Raw genomic sequence first — 20,634 nt, 5'->3', positions numbered from 1 at the left:
TATCCTGAAATAGATACCCTGTGTCTACACAAGCCACCCGTTATTTCGAAATATTTTCTGAAATACCAAGCGCGCTCTTTTGCTATCCCGGTAAACCTCGTTGCACGAGGAATAAGGGCTGGCTCATAATAGCACTTTATTTAGAAATTTGGTGCCGTGTAGACGCACCAAATTTCAAAATAAGCTATTTCAAAATAAGGTATGCAGTTTGCATAGCGCAAATTGCGTATCTTATTTCGAGTTTAGGGTACAGTGTAGATGCACCCTGGCAGTGACGGGAGTTGCAGAAACCCATTGGCTGTGTCTACATTGGCACCCCTTTCCGGAAATGGGATGCTAATGAAACGAGTAGGAATTGCAAATCCACAAGGGATTTAAATATCCCCCACGGCATTTGCATATACATCGCTGCCGCTTTTTTCCGGCTTGGGGATAAGCCGGAGAAAAGCGCCTGTCTAGACGCGATTCTCTGGAAAATAAGCCCTTTTCTGGAGGATTTCTTATTCCTACTTTCCGATAATCCGGCACCTCTGGGACCCAGGGGGTGCCGGATTATCAGATATGCCGGATTATCGGAAGGGGGAGCTATGAGGGGTCTGGGGTGGGGGGGGATGCCACCCCAGACCCCTCATAGCCCCCCCTTCCGATAGTCCGGCTCTGCCCCAGGCGTCCCTGATCCTACTTTCAAGTAGGAATAAGAAATCCTCCAGAAAAGGGCTTATTTTCCGGAGAATCGCGTCTAGACTGGAGGTGGGAGACAGGGAGCTAGGGGGAATCAGTAAGTACAGTAAAACTCCGAAGGTCCGGCATCTGACGGTCCGGCACTCCTGATGGTCCGGCACCATCAGGAACCCGGAAGTGCTATGGGCAGCCGGACCATTGGAGCTGCTCTGCCCCCAGCTTCCTCTATTCAGCCGCTGCTAAAACTGACCAGCGGCTGAATTGGGGAAGCCGGAGGCAGAGCAGCTGGGGTGCTGCCGGGTAGGTCCCGTAGTGCTGCCCCTCAGGGCTGCGGGACCAACCGGGCAGCACCCCAGGTGTCCCCGATTCAGCCACTGGAGCAGCTCTGCCTCGGGCTTCCTGGAGTCAGCCACTGATCAGTATCAGCAGCGTCTGACTTCGTGACACCTGGGGCAGAGCAGCTGGAGTGCTGCCGGGTTGGTCCAGTAGCGCCGGAGAGCGGTGCTACGGAACCAACCAAGCAGCACCCAAGCTGCTCTGCCCCAGGCGCCCCCAAGAGCAGCAGGGGTGCTGCCCGGTTGGTCTCGCCGCGCCAAGGGTTGGCGCTACCTGACCAACCCGGCAGCACTCCAGCTGCTCTGCCCCAGGCGTCTCCGATTCAGCTGCTGCTGGTCAGTTTCAGCAGCGGCTGAATCAGGGACGCCTGGGGCAGAGCCGGACTATCGGAAGGGGGGGGCTATGAGGGATCTGGGGTGGCATCCCCCCACCCCAGACCCCTCATAGCCCCCCCTTCCTATAATCCGTCATATCTGATAATCCGGCACCCTCTGGGTCCCAGAGGTGCCGGATTATCGGAAGTTTACTGTATCTGAAGATTGGGTAGTTAAAACAAAGCAGATAAGAATCAAAGTCAATTGATAGTATCCTTCCTGACATAGGAATCTACACAAAGAGCTGTTTGCACCTTCATTGGCTGTTAGGTAGATAGGGTCTCAACCATTCTTCAACAGCCAATGAAGGTGCAAACAGCTCTTTGTGTAGATTCCTGTCAGGAAGGATACTATCAATTGACTTTGATTCTTATCTGCTTTGTTTTAACTACCCAGTCTTCAGATACTTACTGATTCCCTCTACCTTCCTGATTTTCTATACCCTCTGCTCCCTGTCTCCCACCTGCCCTTCTCTCCTATTTATTTTGGGTCTGCACGTCCTAAACTCAAAACTCTGGTCATCTGAAGAAGGGGGCTGTGCCCACAAAAGCTCATGATACCATCTGCATGTTTTGTTAGTCTATAAAGTGCTACCAGACCAGTTGTTGTATTTTTCTGTACAGAAAAAACTTGGCTACCCCCTGAAGATTCTTTCAGCCAGAGAGACTATTAACTGCCTCATTCAACCCTTCCTGCAAAAGTTGTCTCCTTGAGCAACGAGCTTTGATGTCCCACCCCAGGCCACTTCCCATAGGCATTTGCCCCCACAGCTGGTATCTGTGGGAAGCTGCTCCATGTGGGGCTGTGACTGGCAGACCAGCAGGCAGGTGGGAATGGTGCTGCGGTTTGTCTGTGCCATCCTCAGAGCTCTGAATAGATGGACTATCCCGGCAGCTGGGTTGTGGGGGCAGGAGCCAGATCAGGGTGTATCCTCATAGGAGCTGGGGGAAAGGACTGTCTGGGCAGGAGCCCAGGTGGGGCGTGCTGTTGTGGGAGCTGGGGAAGGGTTGGTGAATGCTGTTGTGGGGAAGGAACAAGGTGAGGTCATGTGATGGCATCCTGGAGGGCTGGAGGAAGAGTGTGGGGCTTTGGCAAGCACATAGGAGACAGCTCGCGTCATGGAAACAGTGAGGCGAGAGAGCCGGCTACTCTTTCCCTTCCCTTGCTTGGGGTGTTTGAGCGTCCTGAGCCTGCACCCCCTCCTCTATAAACACAGAGGCAAAAGGTGATTTCTGGGCAGCCAAGGATGAACCTGCTGGGCCTCAGGCTCCCAGACAGAGCCTGCCGCTCTCCCCCATCCCAGATCGGCTGGCAGAGGGTGTGCGGAAAGGTTAATTACTTGTTAAATTAACCGGCTCTAAGCAGATGCCCATTCTGCAGGCGGAGGGTTCGGGCATATCTGTCTCCTGCTGTCAGCCTCGTCCCTTCCCAGACGCTCCAGGAGAGAGACTGGGATAATGGTGGCGACAGGGCCGCCTTCGCCACGCTGCAGATGGGCCCCCGGCTGGTACCTCTGTTCTGGCAGCCCAGTTTCCCTGTACTAGGCTGAAGTCATTGTGCCTGGAGGTAGGGAGGCACACATGCACCTGCGTGCTCCACCTCCGCCCGGGCGCCCATGCCCTCCAGCAGGGATACGGTGCAGCCGTGAGTGACACGGGCTGGGGAGCTGGCTCCGAACCAGGGCGACATTATGTTCCTGATCAAATAAATCCCTTTCTTATCTTCCACAAGGAGATAATTACCCTCCTCTGCCTAATTTAACACACAGATTCCTCAGCTGAAATAATGAGGCCATTACCATGCTCTCCCGGCTGGAAACTGCGCCGAGTCAATGGGGCGGAAATGTTCACGCGCCAGGTAAAAAAGACAATTAAAAAAAAAAAAGATTCATGATGGGAGATGCGAGCGCTGGGCCCTCTAGGGACTTCCTTGGCAGGCCTGGTGCTGAGGGAGGTGAGCTAGTGCTTCAAGAGCACGTGACAGGTGTATTTGTCCAGGGATTTAAAGACCAGGGGGAATGAAGTTGCTGTTGCAGTGGTGGTGTTCCAGCTGTGGGCAGCAGGGTACCAGCAAGGGGGACATGCTTTTTGAGGGCAGACAGGGAACTTCACTGAAATCCATTGACTGTGGGACACAAGATGGACAGGGGGTGGGGAAGGATTTGCTCCTAGAGATATTAGGACTGGCACATGGCAGAGAGGTGGCTGGGAGCAAGACTTGGAAAACTTCTTATGCCCCTGCTGGCCAAAGCATGCTATGCAGGGACAGAGGAGGAGGTTGCTCTGTGAGGATGGTTGTAGGGCAGTGGCCCCATGAGAAAACCATGTCTCCTCCCAGCTGCAGGGAAAAAGGAGGGTGCTGGGATTTGTCAGGCTGCTATCTTTGGACCCTGCCTGGGAGCTGTATTTTCATATTGGGCCCTCACTCAATGACATCTGATAAATTTGGCTTCCCCCCACCATGTCTCGCTGCTGGAATGGAGCGAGAAGGCTTCTCTGTTCTGCTTCCTGATGGCATTGGGGGGTAGGGTAAGTGGTACTTGCCACAGATTCTCACCCTTCCCCTTGGTTACTTCCCACTACTCTGCCTCAACCTGAGCCTTCATTGTGGAGTATGGCCGCTTCCTCTAGAAATCGCTCCAGTTTCTGCCTTAGAGCCTTCTCCAGCAGTGGGAGTGACTTGATTCTTGATTGTTTCCTTGCTGCTCACAGGCTCCCACTAGCAGCAGAGATCCCGAGCAGAATCTTTCTAATTTTGCTCCGTTGTTGCCCGCCACGCTATGAGCAGCCTGGGAGGTGTTGGAGCTGTCTGCCTGCAGGCTCAGGAAGACTGCTCTGCATCGAGGCATGTTTCAGAGAATTTCTTCACAACCATAAGGACAAAAATGTCACTTTTTTTTTTAATGGAAGCCTGAATTCTGCAAAAGTTGGTGGTTTGTCTCTTCCCCGTCCCCAAATCAGTGAGATTCCCATGCCACGGTGGCAGGTAGAGGAGTGGATTTTTTGATTCCTACTTTAAAGATGTTTGACTGGGGGGTTTATTGAGCACTAGTTTCCATGGCCTCTAGCTGCTCTATCTCTGGCAGTACTGGAGCCCCATTGTCCTTGCTCCAGCGACCTTGTTGGGTCAGTGTGGCTCTGGCTCTCTGAGCCTGTGTGCTCTAGCATGTAGCTGGGGCTGCAGAGGTCTCCGCTATGGCTTCAGCAGCAGAGCAGGCTTGGCTGAACTGCCAGGGCGCCCTGCCCCACCACTGATGGGGAGTGAGGGGTTAAGGCTCCCAGTGCTGTGGGGCTGGTCCTGTCACTCAGGAAGTGGGGACGGGACTGGTAAAGGCCTTGGATGTGGCTGCACCGGGAGGAAGAGGAGAGCCCCACTCACTCTGCAACATGCCCGGGAGAGGGGCGTGGTGCAGCCACGCCTGAAGCAGAACCCCTGGCTTTAGCAGTGGGGAGCGTGGCAACATCATCAGTGCCCCTGTTCCCGTGGGAGAGCAGCAGCTTTGGGCTGGGTGCAGAGGGGCTGTCGGACTCCCTGGGGAGGAGCGCAGAGTGAGGGCTGCCTGGGGAGTGCTGGGGTTGCTTGCTCCAGGCTCCATAGAAAGACACTGATCTGATTAGAGAGAGACCTGGGCTAGGGGTGGTGTCAGGCCCCACTGGGATGCTCCAGCAGCCAGCTGTGCTAACAAGCCGAGGAGGGCAGGTCAGTTTCCTCCATGCCTTGCCTGACACCCCCCACTGTGCACCCAGCTGGAACCAAAGGCCAGCGCTGGCAGGTCTGTGTGGCAGGAAGGGACACTGCTTATCCCCGGGAACCGCACCTCAGGCTGCGGTGTCAGGGAGCGGAGCAAAATGCATTGATGCTGCAATGGTGAATGCACCAAGCAGTGTGCATAGAGCAGTGGCCCAGCCACCCCCACCCCGTGAGGGGTCAGCCCCAGCCAGCTTAAGAGAGCAGTGGGCCAGCTGCTGAGCATGGGGGGGGGAGAGGGATCCTGTCCTAGTGGTGTTCAGAGAGCAGTGTCCCAGCCACAGGGCCCTACTTGCCTGGCAGAGGAGATACCATGATCACAAAGATGGTTTTCCCAAGGTGAGGCTCATCCATTGCACTGTGGGTGTGCTGATTTCCCCAAATGTGGGAAACTGGACTGTATAATTTGTGATAGTGGGGGACTGCGTTCGTGCTTTCCCCTGGGGAGTGGGGGGAGGGAGGTCACCTGTAGAGCTGCACTGGATGTGGCCCCCCTGTGTGTATGCACAGAGGGGCAGCCCCGCTCTGGATATTCAACCAGCCACCATGCAGCGTGGTGCTAGAAGAGGAGTGAAGTTCTGGCCCAGAGCATGTCGCTATTGTTCTGGGAATCATGGAATAGTAGGATAGAACACTGGGACTGGAAGGGACCTCGAGAGGTCGAGTCCAGCCCCCTGCCCTCATGGGGAAGTGAAGGAGTTCTGCAGGGGCAGCAGTCTCGGGCACTAGGAGACAGACCTGGGGTCAGTTCTCAGATCTTCCACAGACGGCTTGTGGGGTCTTGGCTCATTTCCTCCTTCAGGGCCTTTCTCTCTCTCCCTGCGTGGTAAGGGGGGGATACGCGTGCTGCTCCGTCTCCTCTGGTTCCAGCTGTTTTGAACACTGTGCACTAGGCCAGCTACTGCTGGTCCATGGGCCCGGGCATCAAATCAGTGGCAGCCCCTGCCCTTCCCATGTTCCAAGAGCAACAGCCACACCCTGAGCTGCTTGTGGGTGTGTGGTGGCTGCCAGCTCCCTGAGGTGAGTGACAAGCCCAGGTGGTGAGGGTGAGATTCACTCCCGTGGAAGCCAGGCTCAGGGAGAGTACCCCATAGGGTAGAAGCCGAAGCCACTTCATCACCAGTTACACTGAGACTCAGAGAGCAAAGCCCTGGGCTTTGCCTGGGGCTCTCCAGTCTGGATTGTCCCAGGTCGTGGGGTGGTTATCTCTGTGGCAGGTGCTGCTTCACCTAGATCCTCTGTGTGACTCAGTGAAGTCCCCTCCACAGTCAGTGACTCAGTCAAGTTAATGCTGACTTGGATTTAAGGGGCGACAGGAGCTGGAGGGTGGGGAGAGGTGTGTGAAGTTCTGCGGAGTCTTAATGCAGCTGCCTTTAATCTTTGGAAAGTGACCCACATTTGCTACTAGCAACCTCTGTTCAGTAGTAGAGGGAGGAGGGAGTGCTGAACATCTGGACTGGGGTGTACTGGCAGAGCTGGAAGGGCAGGCGTGGAATAACGAGGAGGGCTGAGGACAGGACAGGGGTGCGTTGGTCGAGCTGGGTTCGGGACATGGGATGGAGTAAACCGAGATTCATCTTAGCGAGCAGCACATCTACTTCTGACCCTTAGCAAACTTGAGAGAAGCTTGCAACAAGCCAAGCCATTGAAGCAAATGGGAATGTGGAGAAAGTTAAGGCAGGTTCTCCGCTTGCTGACCAGACTGGGGTTGGTTTAGGTGCAGGACAGTTTCACTTGGAGGATGCTCCCTGGCTCCTTGTGTCCCCTGGGCCTGTGGATCTGGCAGGATATCCCTACGTGTCTGCTTGGGTAAGTTGGGGATATGCGGGCATGCTAGCTGGGACGGAGGCGGTTGCTCCGCTACAGGGGTAAATTGCAGAGAGGGGCTGGCTGGGGATGCAGTGAGCTTGTGTTGCGGATCAGAAGAACTAGAGTATGCTTGCGAGAGATCATGGGATTGTCAGGCCTGGCGACGGGGGGCAGCTCTGGCATGCTGCTGTGTGTGTACGCACCACATTCCGGCTCTGACGCGCTGTGTGAGATGTACTCCAGAATACCTTTCCAGGAGGGAATGGCTGAGGAATTCTGGGCGGGTGGCAAGGGGACCTGTTCTCTAGCCGGCACAGAGAATGCACGGCACGGCACGGCACGGCACGGCACGGCGCTGCGCTCTGCAGACTGGTGAGTGAGCCTCAGTGCCATGTTGCTAAGGCTGGTCTGGGCAAGCTGGAAAGGATGGGCTGATCTGGCCGGGGACCTTTTTGGGTGCGAGGGGATCGACTGGGTCTCTCCGGCAGAGAGAATGCAATGGCTCAGCCAGTCCCAAGGACTCAGGAGATCACAGGTGAGGGCTCAGGACTAGAACTCATGGGGCAGGATGATCAGTGAATCTTTGGAGACATCCCCTCCCCATGCACACAGGTCTTTGCAGGCTGCCCAGGGGCCGGGATAGCAGGTCATTGTTCTACGGCCCCATAAGCTCTTCAGAGTCCTGGCAGCTTAAGTGCTTCTTGTGCTGCAGCCCTTTAATGTGGGTTTTGTATAAATTAATTTCCTGCAGCGCTTCCCTTTCCGTCAGGTTTAATTTGAAATCTCTCTCAGCTGGAGAGCTGCCGATTATCTGCTGCGGCCTATGTTCACCCCACTCTGTCATGGGCCGGGAGAGGGAAGGGGCTTTTGGCTGCAGTTGGAAATCCTATGGCTCTGAGCTCTTCACCTGAGCCACACCTCGGCCTCCGCATTTTTCTAGAGCTCTCCTGCGGTTGCAGCAGCTCCAGGGCAGCGCTAGTGGGGCTGACAGGGAGATGGAGCCTGCTCCCCCCAGCCTGGCAATCACCCCACTTTGTGTGTTGTGTTCCTTTTTCCCTTCTTTGCCTCTCTTCTCTGGTTCAGCCTGCAGGCTCTCAGGGTTGAGGCTATCTTGTATGTGATGTTCTGCAGCATTCGTGGCTCCGGGTGCTCCCATCTCTTTTGTGGCAAGACAGTTCCATAACTACCGCGTCCGCATCAGCTCCCACGTGCTCTGCACAGGGTGGCAGCATTGCCTAATGGATAGGGTACTCCATTGGGAATCAGGACACCTGTCTCTTCCACCGATGTGCTGAGTTACATTGGACAACTTGTTGCTCCCCCGCTCTGTGCGTCAGTTTCCCCTCTGGTTCCCATCTGTCTTATCTACTTGCATTGTGAACTCCTTGGGGCAGGGACTTTGTCTCTCACGCCACAGCACCTCGCGTGATGGGATGCTGCTGGGTGGAAGGTATCTGAGTGACAATAATAACCGGCTGAAACGCTGACAGACTCTGCACTGTCACCTCTGGCCGTGCTGGCAGAGTCATGGCTGGAAAATCTGACACACTTCCCTGGTACTGACACAGCTTCTCTCCTGGGACTCCTCTCCCCACCCTTCCCTCTCTTGGCCCTGCCACCTCCTGCTCCTTGTGTCTGCCCCAGGCACACTGGTACACTCCCCTGCAGTCTGGAAGGCATTTGCAGACCTTTATTTGCACTGCTCCGGTTCCAATGACTTATGGTCCTTGTCTCCCTTCTAAGTTGGTTTCTGTTCTGTGGTTTATGTATTTCCGCTTCTGCTCCGATCCGTAGCAGCAAGGCGCTGAAATTACCCTCCTTCGCTGACTGCGGGTTTCTGGCATGCATGCAGCCAGATGGCAGAGAAACTGTTTGTGTGGGCGAGGTGTCTCTGGGACAGGCAGGCTCAGCCAAGCCCACGGACACGAGCAGAACCGTGCAAGTGCTGGGCTGGGGCTGGGAGAGGAGCGATCTGGCAAAGGATGTGGTGACAGGCCTGAGCCTGACGCTGGGTTTTGTAGCCTTAAACCAGGGAGCTGCCGACCAGCCACGGTGTTGGGCCAATATACACGGCAGAGGGGCATTGCTGGCACTTGATGGCACAGATCACATTACATATATGCGGTATGTGCCACGCCACTTTCCTGCCCCAGCTCTGGGGCTGGCTTCACTGTGAAAGCAGCTTCCCGGTTGCTCTAAATAGCATGGCAGAGGGGCCATGTTGTCTGTTCCCTGGGCCTGGCCACGGAGCCAGCGGCATGTGCAGGAGCGGGGTGTGTTCATGTCAATGTGTAGCAGGGCTTTTGCAAATTGTTTTCTAATCTCTTATGTGTTCAACCCTGCGCCATCCGGGCATCATCCCCTGTAAGAATCTGCGGGGTCGTCGCTCTGGGGTGCTGTGCAGGGCTGCTGCCTGTACGCTTGCTAACACAAGCTATTTCATCTTGGGGTTATCCCGCAGGGAAAAGCTTAAAAACATTTCCCTGTACCCCTGGCAGGAACATTTCCAATGCTCTCTGGGGCAGGGGCTTTGTGTGTCTACTGTGTCTTGTTCGGAGCAGAGCTTAGTAATAACAGCAGAGGTGCTTTACAGTCTCTGTCAGCCCTAGAATAGTGATAGAAATGTAGCCGTGTTAGTCTGGTGTAGCTGAAACAAAATACAGGACTATGTAGCACTTTTAAAGACTAACAAGATGGTTTATTAGGTGATGAGCTTTCATGGGCCAGACTCACTTCCTCAGATCAAATAGTGGAAGAAAATTGTCACAACCATATATACCAAAGGATACAATTAAAAAAAATGAACACATATGAAAAGGACAAATCAAATTTCAGAACAGAAGGGGGATGGGGGGAGGTAAATGTCTGTGATCTAATGATATTAGAGGTGATAATTGGGGAAGCTATCTTTGTAATGGGTAAGATAATTAGAGTCTTTATTCAAACTTAGGCGTAAAGTGTCGAATTTAAGCATGAATGACAGTTCAGAGGATTCTCTTTGAACTGTCATTCATGCTTAAATCCTCTGAACTGTCATTCATTGACGGCAGGAGACAGATCCATTGGCTGCTTGTGCTTCCCACTGTGGCATCAGCTTCTTGCCTGAATTCCATTGGATGTTAAGAGCGGTGCAGCGGCAGGCAATTCCCCTTGCATGGGGAAACCCCAGGTGGCAAAGAGCCTGAATAGCAGCTGTAGTTCCCTGCCACTTCTGCCTACCATAAGGCGTCTGGCCTGTGGAAAGAAGTTTTTTGCTCTATCTATTCCTGGTTGCAGGAATGTCTCCTTGGGCAGCTGGGTGTTATTTAGAGCAACCACGAAGCTGCTTTCATAATGAAGTCAGCCTCAGAGATGGGGCAGGAAAGTGGTGTGGCATATATTGCATCTATGTAATGTGATCTATGCCATCAAGTGCCAGCAATGCCCCTCTGCCGTGTATATTGGCCAAACTGGACAGTCTCTGTCACGAAGGATAAATAGACAAAAATCAGACATCAGGAGTGGTCATAGCTGCGAACCTGTAAGGGAACATTTTAACCTACCTTGTCACTCCATCATGGATGTAGAATAGCCATTCTTCTGCAAAGCAATGTCACCACCCAGTTACAGAGAGAGACTGCAGAACTGGAATTCATCTTCAAGTTTGACAATTACCCTGGGCTTGAAAAAAGACATTAACTGGTTAACGCGCTACAAAGCCAATTTCCCCTGCCATTGACATTCGCATTTTCACATCAAAAGCTGTGAATGGGACATACCTAGCCCACTTGATTAGCTTCATTAACACTTCCTTTGCTGTTATACATCTCGGAGTCTGTTATTTCCACTCCAATTCCTCTGATGAAGTGGGTCTTACCCACAAAAGCTCATGATCCTATGTATTTTTGTTAGTCTCTAAAGGTGCCCCAGGACACCTCATTGGTTTTTAAACTTTCATCATAGTTAGGGCCCTTTGTTCCCAGTTTTTATTTTATTTAATTTTTCCTGGGAATCTATCGGTATTTGCTATCACAACGCCAAAAAACAGTGAAAATATATGGGGAAAGAACTATTAACTTTTCTGGGTAACTATTGGGATTTACAGTAAAACTCCGATGGTCCGGCATCTGGTGGTCCAGCACTCCTGATGGTCTGGCAGAGCAGCTGGAGTGCTGCCGGGTTGGTTCTGTAGCGCTGCCCATCGGGGCTGCGGGACCAACCCGGCAGCACCCCAGCTGTCCCCGATTCAGCCACTGCTGAAACTGACCAGAGGCTGACTCTAGGAAGCCGGAGGCAGTGCTGCTCTGCCCAGGCGTTTCTGGAATCAGCCCCTGATCAGTTTCAGCAGCGGCTGACTTGGGTACACCTGGGACAGAGCAGCTGGGGTGCTGCCGGGTTGGTCCCCGCAGCGCTGCTCCTTGGCGCTACTGAACCATCCCGGCAGCGCCCCAGCTGCTCTGTCCCAGGCATCTGGATTCAGCCGCTGTTGAAACTGACCAGCAGCTGACTCCAGGAAGGCAGGGGCAGAGCAGCTCTGCCTCAGGCTTCCTGTAGTCAGCCGCTGATCAGTATCAGCAGCGGCTGTCTTGGGGACACCTGGGGCAGAGCAGCTAGGGTGCTGCCGGGTTGGTCCAGTAGTGCCGAGGAGTGGCACTGCAGGGACCAACCCAGCAGCACCCCAGCTGCTCTGTCCCAGGTGTACCAAAGTCAGCCACTCCTCGGTGCTACTGGACCAACCCAGCAGCACCCCAGCTGCTCTGCCCCAGGCGTCTCCCAAGAGCAGCAGGGGTGCTGCCGGGTTGGTCTCGCCGTGCCAAGGGTCTGCGCTACCGGACCAACCAGGCAGCACTCCAGCTGCTCTGCTGCAGGCATCCAGATTCAGCCGCTGCTGAAACTGACCAGCAGTGGCTGAATCAGGGACACCTGGGGCAGAGCCGGACTATCGGAAGGGAGGGCTATGAGGGGTCTGGGGTGGCATCCCCCCTCACCCCAGACTCCTCATAACCTCCCCTTCCGATAGTCCGGCAAATCTGATAATCCGGCACCCCTAGGTCCTAAAGGTGCCGGATTATCGGAAGTTTACTGTATTTTGGTGTATGGAGGAATAGAGGGGAATTATTCAGTAGATTAATGTATTGATGAATGGAATTCAGTATGGTTTGCTACAGCACTAAAACAGAACTGAAAACACAACAACACCTCTGAGTTTGAAAAAAAGATATCTCTGAGCGCCAAATATAACTTTTCATTGGAATAAACAGTTTACTATTGTAGTCTTAGAACTTTTAGCCTAGAACATAGCGGTACCACCATTTATTGCACATACACTCAACTTCATCCTTTTCTACTTTTTTTGTTTTTCTTTAAACTTTCAAATACTTGTTTTTGTTCTGAAATGTATTCTGATACAGACTTTCACTTTCTTCCCATTTTAGTGTGTCAGATCTTGAAATCATTATCTGCTAACAGCTTGGAATGTGTAGGTAGTTGGGTGTGAGATTCATCAGTATGTTCAGATGTGCGCACACACTTCTGAGTTTGCCTGCATGCCTGTTTGTGTGTAGTGTATTGCATAGCCTGACTTCAACAGGCAACTTTGTGTTATTCTGTGCAGATATACATGATCGTAATGCATATATCTCAAGCATCGTATTGCATTTTCCTAAGAAAACAAGTTTTAAAAATATATTTGAATGGTACAAAAGTAGGGTGAAAATCTGGGTGGAAATAATAATACTTTTTGTAATACCCGGGATTTTTTTTTTTATAGTAAAACAGTTTAAATTGAAAATGAAGGGGCTAATCATCATTTTAAATCAGAGCAGCTGCCACTTGTCAGCAAACTTCAGAACTATGTGTGTTGCATAGTGTATGCTTTGTTTCTTTTACACACTCCTATCTCTTCTGCCCCATGTGCACGTAGATAGATATATGCATGCACATGCACTTACATTAGCCTGAAAACAGGGTCTCTCTAGTTGCATCCTCTCCGTGCCACCCAGACCATTTCCACAGCAACTAGCTTTGATGTCACAGACAGATGGCTCAGATATCAGGTGGATGCTATTACTATGGCAGCTCCTTGCTGCCAAAGGAGCCAGGCATCCAGAGAAAGTGATTCAGAAGTGTTCCTGAGGTTTTCTGGGAGGGGATAGTGGCTTTGGGGCCAACGTTTGGTGTGGCGATTGAGGGTTCACATGTGTGTATTTATAAAATCCGGATAAGCTGCAGTTGTTGGAACAGATGTGCATGTCTGTGTATATGTATGTTTAACATACTATATGTATGTATAGATTTGGTACATACTATATAGCACATACATGTGTGTATAATATATTTAATTTTGATATTTGCCGATGGGTATATGTAGCGTCTGTGTGTGTATATAGTGTGCAAAGATGTTTAATTGTGATAATTGCTGCTTATCCTGCACCATCCTGTTAATGCTTGGCATTCAGCCGCACCCATTACTGTCAGAGTACTTATACTCACTCTGACCCTCCTCACCACGCGCCTGAGAGGTGGAGGAGTGCTTATCTCCATTTACAGCAAGGGAAACTCAAGCACAGGAAGCTGCCGTAAGGCTGTGCTGGCGCTGGGGTGAGAACCAGGGAACCTGTGCACGCAGCCCATGTCTCTGGCTGGTGTGATGCAGTCATTAGGATAGGTGGTGGCAGACACAAGGAAAGAGAGAGAACTGTTGTTTTTCATTAGTGAATGAGCTGTTTATAAGACATAGGCGCCATACATCTGGAAATGCTTGGGGAGGGGGGTGCATTTTCCAGAACATAGTGTACATTCCAGTGTACTGACAGCCTTTGCATTGAGCATGGCAGTGGAAAGGAGGGGAAAGGAATCTGCAGCCTCCTTATGTACCAGAGGCAATATTTATGAACTTGCCAGCCTTGCACTAGCCTAGTTCTGTGCAAACAGCTACACTCCCCTATGTAGCTTCTGTCTGACTGCCCCTTGCAAGAGTTGCATGGGAATTAGCAGCTGCCTGTGGATTGCCTCGGCTATGTGCCGTCCCTGTTTGTAGGCTGGTTACCTAAGTAACGGCAGTGCAGAAAGAAATTTGACTGGCCGAGTGATGAGACTGACAGTGATGGGGAGCAGGGTGTTGACAGGAGGGAGGGAGTGTGTGTGTGTGTGTGTGTGTGTGTGTGTGTGTGTGTGTGTGTGTGTGTGTGTGTGTGCGCGCGTGCGGGGGAGGAGGGGTGTGCACGCATGCGCTGGGGAGTTTCAGGTGGTTTGATTATGGTTTGTGAGAGGAATGGAAGCGGATGTTCTGAGTTTTTGATGTTCTTTTTAAAGTGATAACATCAACTGCCATTCGCCCCCAAAATCCGATATTTAAAAAAAAAAGCCGTTTACAGTAGGGATGTGAGCATATACTAGTGTACATGGTTAACTGCTGAGCCTGGGCTCATTGGTTAACCCTCATGGTTACCCGCAGTTTCCCCCCTGCTGCTGTCTCTAAATAAAAGCTTCTTCTAAGCTGATGTGCATGAGGAGCCGCCTCCTCTCCCCCTCTCCCCCTCCAAACTGCTGCCTCTTGTGTCAGAGGCAGCAGCATGGGTAGGCAGGGAGGGGGTAGGCGGGAGCCGGCTCCTTGTGATCAGTGGCTCCTGCTTCTCCCGCTCCCCCATGTGTAAACATGTAACCACTGACATTTGACATGTAACCTAAGGCTAACAGAAGTGGTTCTAGGAACTTAAAAATAAAAGCCAGTAGAAACAGTTGTGTTTTTCAACTGGATTCCTGCAGCATATGAATCTGCATTTTGCAGCATTGAGGACTGCGATGTGAAATTTTGAATTCCGATACAAAATGCTCCAGGGGAATATGAAAGTTGCAGGTGCCGACCCGTGGCTTGAGTGTATGTTCTCTTTCAAGAATCTTTGACATTTTTTTTTAATTCAAAATATCTATGAAAGGCAGAATTAAGATGGCATTTCTCAAACAAAGCACCCAGCAGGTATAATAGGCCAGAGGAGCTTCTACATGGGGCATATCCAAAGCTGCTTCTAAATAACAAAAGCTTTTCCCCTAGGCAGGTTGGGTCCAGGGCGGGGAAGCATGGCGCACGTTTGGCAGACCTGGTGATCCTTGTGGGGCGTGCTCTGGGGCTTTGGCCTTCCCGGGCTTCTCCAGCTGAAGCAGCGAGCTCTCAAGTCTTCGGCCAGCCCAGGAAGAACTCCTGCGGCCAGGGAGCGTGCACTTTGGGAGGTGGGAGGGCAAGGGGTCTTGGAGCTCCAGCCATTGGGAGGGAATAGATAGGACAGAGCTGCAGTCTAGTCTCCCCAAAGGGGGCCTCCACCCACTGCTCATGCACCCAAACAACCTCAACTCTGCCCTTGTTGCTAAGCCCTGAGAAAAGTGAAGACCTATCAAGCATTATCCATTGGAGTCTCACCTTAGTGGTGAGGCAGAAATCAGAGAGCCGCTGCCGTACTCAGGGCCTGAGCCAATGGAAAGAAAGACCTCCAGTGACCTCAGTGGGCTTTGTACCAGGCCTGTAACAACTGGGCTGCCTCGTACCTAGAATATAATCTTTCAGACTCCTGCCTTGACCCACCACTTCTCCTTTGACCAGGCTCGTGGCGCACAGTCCTTCACAAGCTGTAATGAGGAATCAAAAAACCCGGAGCCAAGCCTCTAATGCGAGGTGCCACGTTCTCTGCTGAGGTAAATTATCATCACTCGGGTCCAGTCAAGAAGGCGACGATGCCTGCTACCAGCAGAGGACCTGTCCCACTGTTAAGATGGGGTCCCTGTGCAAGCTTCATACAGCCTGAGCATGAAACCAGAGCACAGGCCTGCCCAGAGAAAGGGCAACTGAGGTGACAGATGCATACATACGGAGTGAGTTTGCCTAGGGTGCATTTTTTCAGTGCCTGTGAGGGAGAAGGGCAGGCTGGCTCTGCTACAGATCAGAATGAAGACTGGGTTGGGTGCAAGTGTAACTCACCCTTTCCTGGCTTTCCCTGTATGTGTGTATGTTTGTGCACACATGTGATTGTATGAGCATGAAAGCAGGGTCTCTAGTCCCATCCTTTCTGTGCCACCCAGATCATTTCCACGGCAGCTTGGTTTGTTCTCACAGACAGCTGGGCTCTTTTACGGCTCCTTGCTGAACCAGGAATCCAGAGAATGTGATTCAGAAGCAGAAGTGTTCCTGAGGTTTTTCTGGGTGGGGATAGTGGCTTTGGGGCCAACGTTGGGCATGGGGGTGTGCGTGTGTGTGCGTGCGCGTGTGTGTGCGTGCGCGTGTGTGTGCGTGTGAGACAGAGACAGAGAATGAATAAATCCGGATAAGCTGCAATTGTCGCAATTAAATTAAAATTTGATGGCCACTCCATAGCCAACACCGACATGGACTTCATTGATTGCCATTGTTCCAGCCGAGGGAAATACTGGAAGTGAGTGAACAGCAGAAATGAGTGAAAGGGGAATTGGGTTTTCCCGCCTTTCACTGTTCTGGTGTCGGTGACCGTTTTGGTAAAGTGCTGTCAGGACCTTGCCATAATGGCGCTAGGAGAGAGCCCGTTTGGCCAGCGAACCAGGCACAGAGAAATAAGGGCCCGGTCTTCAAAGGTGCTGAGCATGCAGTGCTCCCCTTGGCTGCCCGTGGATGGCGCCTCAGTGCGTTCTGGGGCCCAGGGCTGCAGTTCCGTCCAGGGGAGCCACGATGGAAGCTGTCACGCCGACAGGGCTGTCCAGGGCAGTAGAAAACCTGCTCTGAGCAGGGCTAGACCTTGCACCCGTGAAAAGGCCACTCGACATCGCACCATTGCTAGTGTAGGGGAAGCCGGCCAAAGGCGTTGGTTTTCAGAGGCACCGAGGGGCTTGTAGCTCCCGGACTTCAGCTGGGTTATGAAGAGGGCAGAGGGAGCCGGTGTCATGGATGCTGCCTCTCAGCGAGAAGGGTACAAGCCAACAATGGGTGCAGGCTGGAGATGGCAGGGTGTTCACGAGGCTCATGTCAGAGGAGCCGGCTTTGAAACTGTGCTAGTGGAAGTGGGACCTCTGAAGCTTCATGCACGAGCTGCTGCCACCTGAGCTAAAAGCTGCAGAGGGAACTCATTTTTTCCACCCTGTACGTGGGCTATGTGCTGCTACAGGCACAGTGCACCACGCCCAGAAAGTGTGTGGGTTATACCAGCAGCATGGGAGAAAGTGGGTAAGGGTTTGCCTGTGGCCCTGGCAAGAGCTCCCTCGCCACCAGCTACAGCTAACCTCCCCTGCACAGGCTGGCTGTGCTCTGAACAGAGCCTTGTAAGGAATACACAGTAACTGCCCCATCCAGGCCGCTGGGAGCTAAACCCCTTCTTGCACAGGTTGACGTGCAGACGGGAGTGTCTGACGAGCAGACACCACCAAGCCTTGCCTGGGACTCCTCCCAGTTTGCTGGCTCTGCATGAATATTTGCTGCCTGGGGCACTCGCTGTGAAGACAACCTGCAAATGGTGCTGTTCCCTCTTTGCTCTGGTACGCGCAGCAGTGAGCCCCATTCGCGTCAGGCCCATCCCCTGCGGGTTACCCTGCCTTGTCCCCGGATGCACGTGGGCTGCACCAGGCTGTCACGCTGAGGCTGTGGGAATGAGGCAGACTGAAACTGTCTCTCCATGGCCCCAGCCTTTGAATGTCCCCGAGGCTGGGGAGCCTCCCTGCAGCAAGAGAGGCATGGCAGGGCTGGGCACATGGTTACCTTCTTCACGTTGTAGCATTCTGGCTATCAGCCCACCGAGAGGATCCCAAATGCCCCCCCTCCCTCTCTCTCTCACACACACACACACACACACACACACACACCCACCCACCCAGCAGGAATCACTGGGGAGTTGTGCATCCCTCCTGATGGACTCTCGTTTTAGTATCAACGGTTGCGGAAGCTAGTGGGCACTGACTCCTAATCTGGGCTCTGCCACTGACCTTCTGGGTGACCTTGGGCAAGTCCCTCCCTCTGTCTCTTTTTTTCCCCTTATGCTCTGTGACTTGTCTGTTACCCGTATCAGCTCTTTGGGGCAGGCCGTTGCTGTGTGTGTAAATACAGCGCCTTGCACAAAGGGCTTTTAGATGGAGCCTCTTGCTGCCCCCATAACGCAGTTATTAAATGATGGGGATGTTTCCTGAGCTGCAACAGAGATTTCCCAGCTATGCTCAGTTCAGCCCATTGTTTCTAGAGCTGAAAAGCTTGTACAATATTGACACTTAATCTTAAAGCCTAATTATAATCACTTAGCAGCCCATTAAGATGAATGGAGGCCGGTTTGCACTTCTCTGTTGTCTGGGTCTTGTCTGGCTGCTGACTCAAGGGCTGTGTTGGTGCTGCAGAGCTGAGCTGTGGGTAATTAAACCAGTGGGATAGCACTGATGTAAATACCAGCGCCTTAGCAGTGGTGGCCATGTAAATGTCATTCCATGTCATGCTTCTGCCAGGTTGTGCGGTGGGGCCTGAGACCATGCCCTGAAGCAAAGGCTTCTGGGAGAGTTGGAAAGGCCATAGGGCATTTGAGCAGAACTTGCCAGGAGCCAGTGTTGAATGCCCCCATGCTCCTGGGTTAGTCGATTTGCCCACGCAGGAACTGAGGAGGAAGTGCTGGTTCTGGCCACTGGTCTGAGGCCTCAGCCCTGTGGGGCTGGGCTCTCCTTTGGCCCTAAGGAGGGATGTGAAAGGTTAACTGTTTCCAGTTAACCAGTGGGGGCTGGAGCATCTCCCTGCCCACCACAGGCAGCAGCTGCTCTGGCCAGGCTGGAGCAGCCCCTGCCTGTGGTAGAGGGAAGGCTGCTCCTGCCTGGCCGCCCGTTTAATCGGTTAAGCATCAAGTTTAACTCGTGAACCAATGAAACAGGATTTTACGTCCCTAGTGAGCTGCGGCGGCAGCACTCCAGTAGCAGGAGGGGGACAGACGGTTTCTCAGGGAGCCAAAGGGGCTTCGCCTGCATTTTGGGCTCCTGAATCCAGTAGGTTCACACCGTCCTGTCTCATGTCTCTGGGCCCGAACCTGCGGAAATCTCTCCATTGACATTAGCGGAGGTGGGAGCCCGATCCCTGTGTACGTCGGCGTTCCCTGTGGTGGGGGAACACACGCTGCAGGAGCAGAGTGCCAGCAGCGATCTCCTGGGGAAGCTGGCTGCCCTGGCTGGCTACTGGTGGCTCAGTCACCAGATTGGGACTGGGAAAGCCATTGGGGGTAGGGAGGTGCAGAGGTGGGCCAGGCCCATCTGGGTGTGCAGCCACCGTGGCTGCTGCGTCTGGGTGGAAGCGTGTGTCCGTGTGGTGCTCCCCAGCAAGTCCAGGGGGATGTTATTAACGGAGGGGACTCACTTTGTGCTGCGGCAGACCTGAGTGGGTGAAGGTGTCCGGTTCAGGGCCCAGCAAAGGGGATGCCACAAGAGCATTCAAAAACTCTGGACGTTTCATGGGTGGTCAGAGGGGCTCTCCCCACAGGGAACACTGGCTTGAGACGGCGCCTCTCTCCGTGCTGTCACTTCACGGGGGAACCCTCCCTAACGAAACCATCGTCAAGTCAGACACACCCAGAAGCTCCTTCCCATGCAGGTATAATGTAGTGCTGCTGCGGCAGGCTTTGGGGTGACTCAACTCAAGTGGCAGATGCTTGTTAGCCCTGCAGTGACCTGTTCTGTAACAGACGGAGAGCTCATAGTGTCTGCCCTGCTGTTTTTTCACATAGCGAGTGCAGAGGGGAGGTCCTTAAAGAACAATTGAGTGGGAAGGTGCCAGGACTTGGAGCAACCAATGTAGAGCCAGAGGGGCCCCTAGGAGCAGCTAGGAGCAATGTTCCCTCTAATTTTTTCCATCTATGTGTGTGGAATAAATTTAGTTATGCGTACCAAGGCATGTGGAGATGTGCACCACTCATACAAACATATGATGCTGGCTGTGGGTGCTTTGCTAATCAGCTGGGTGGCATTTAAATCTCTCCTGACCAGCTGCCTAAGTGCTCAGCTTGCATGTGAATCTCTGCCATGTTGTGCTGGGTGCTGTACACATACAAAGCAGAGCTGACAATCTGTACCAGGGCTGCTATCTATGAGCTCCGCATGCTGCCTCTGTTCCAAGGCTCTGTGCCCGTGTGCTGAAAGGTGGTGAGGAGCTGGGGATGGATGTGTGAACTCTGTATGACCTTGCATTCTGTATTAGGAGGCATTCACAGTTCTCTGGATGGTGGCCTTCTCCCAGCGTGCAGCTTTCTAACCTCAAATAATTATCTGGCTCTCCTGCTTCGCTTGCAGGGGTTTGGGTTTGATTTGTGTGGTGTCGATGGAGCCGTCGCTATTAGCGGCTGCTGCTGAGAGGCGCCTTTCTGTGAGCTGAGGAGTGGTGGGAGGAGACGCTGGAGTGTTTTGTCCATTTGTCATTCCTCAGAGTCATTTGTGATAAGCTCAGTGAAATTGCGCTCGAGAATGAATTGATGCGTTGCCGTTCAAGAACAGGGCGCACAATGTTCAGAGGTGCACAAAGAGCTACCCTGTTATGCACCAACGAGCTGGCCGGCCTGCAGAGCTATCCAAGCAAAGTAACACGGTGGCAGTAGAAAGATGGGGTCAGACCCGCTGCTGGTGTAAATGGGTGTGGCTCCATGGGCTTCAATGAACAGTGCCTAGCCACAGCGCTGGCTTTTCTCACACATTCCCAAAGTGCATCTTCCTGGGGCCTCGGTTGCCTCTTAACTGGGCAGGG

General features: G+C 52.9%; 1 protein-coding gene and 1 pseudogene across 1 annotated transcript in view; both read left to right on the top strand.

The window, feature by feature from the left end:
• Positions 1-20,634, top strand: part of B4GALNT4 (beta-1,4-N-acetyl-galactosaminyltransferase 4) — a 120,295-nt gene that overhangs the window by 9,366 nt on the left and 90,295 nt on the right. The window lies entirely within an intron of this gene.
• Positions 5,427-5,581, top strand: LOC112547208 (U1 spliceosomal RNA; annotated as a pseudogene).

The sequence above is a fragment of the Pelodiscus sinensis genome, chromosome 4 (genome assembly GCF_049634645.1).
Source record: "Pelodiscus sinensis isolate JC-2024 chromosome 4, ASM4963464v1, whole genome shotgun sequence".
Taxonomy (NCBI): Eukaryota; Metazoa; Chordata; order Testudines; family Trionychidae; genus Pelodiscus; species Pelodiscus sinensis.
The sequence above is the reverse complement of the archived record's forward strand: the minus strand, read 5'-3'. Positions and strand labels throughout refer to the sequence as shown.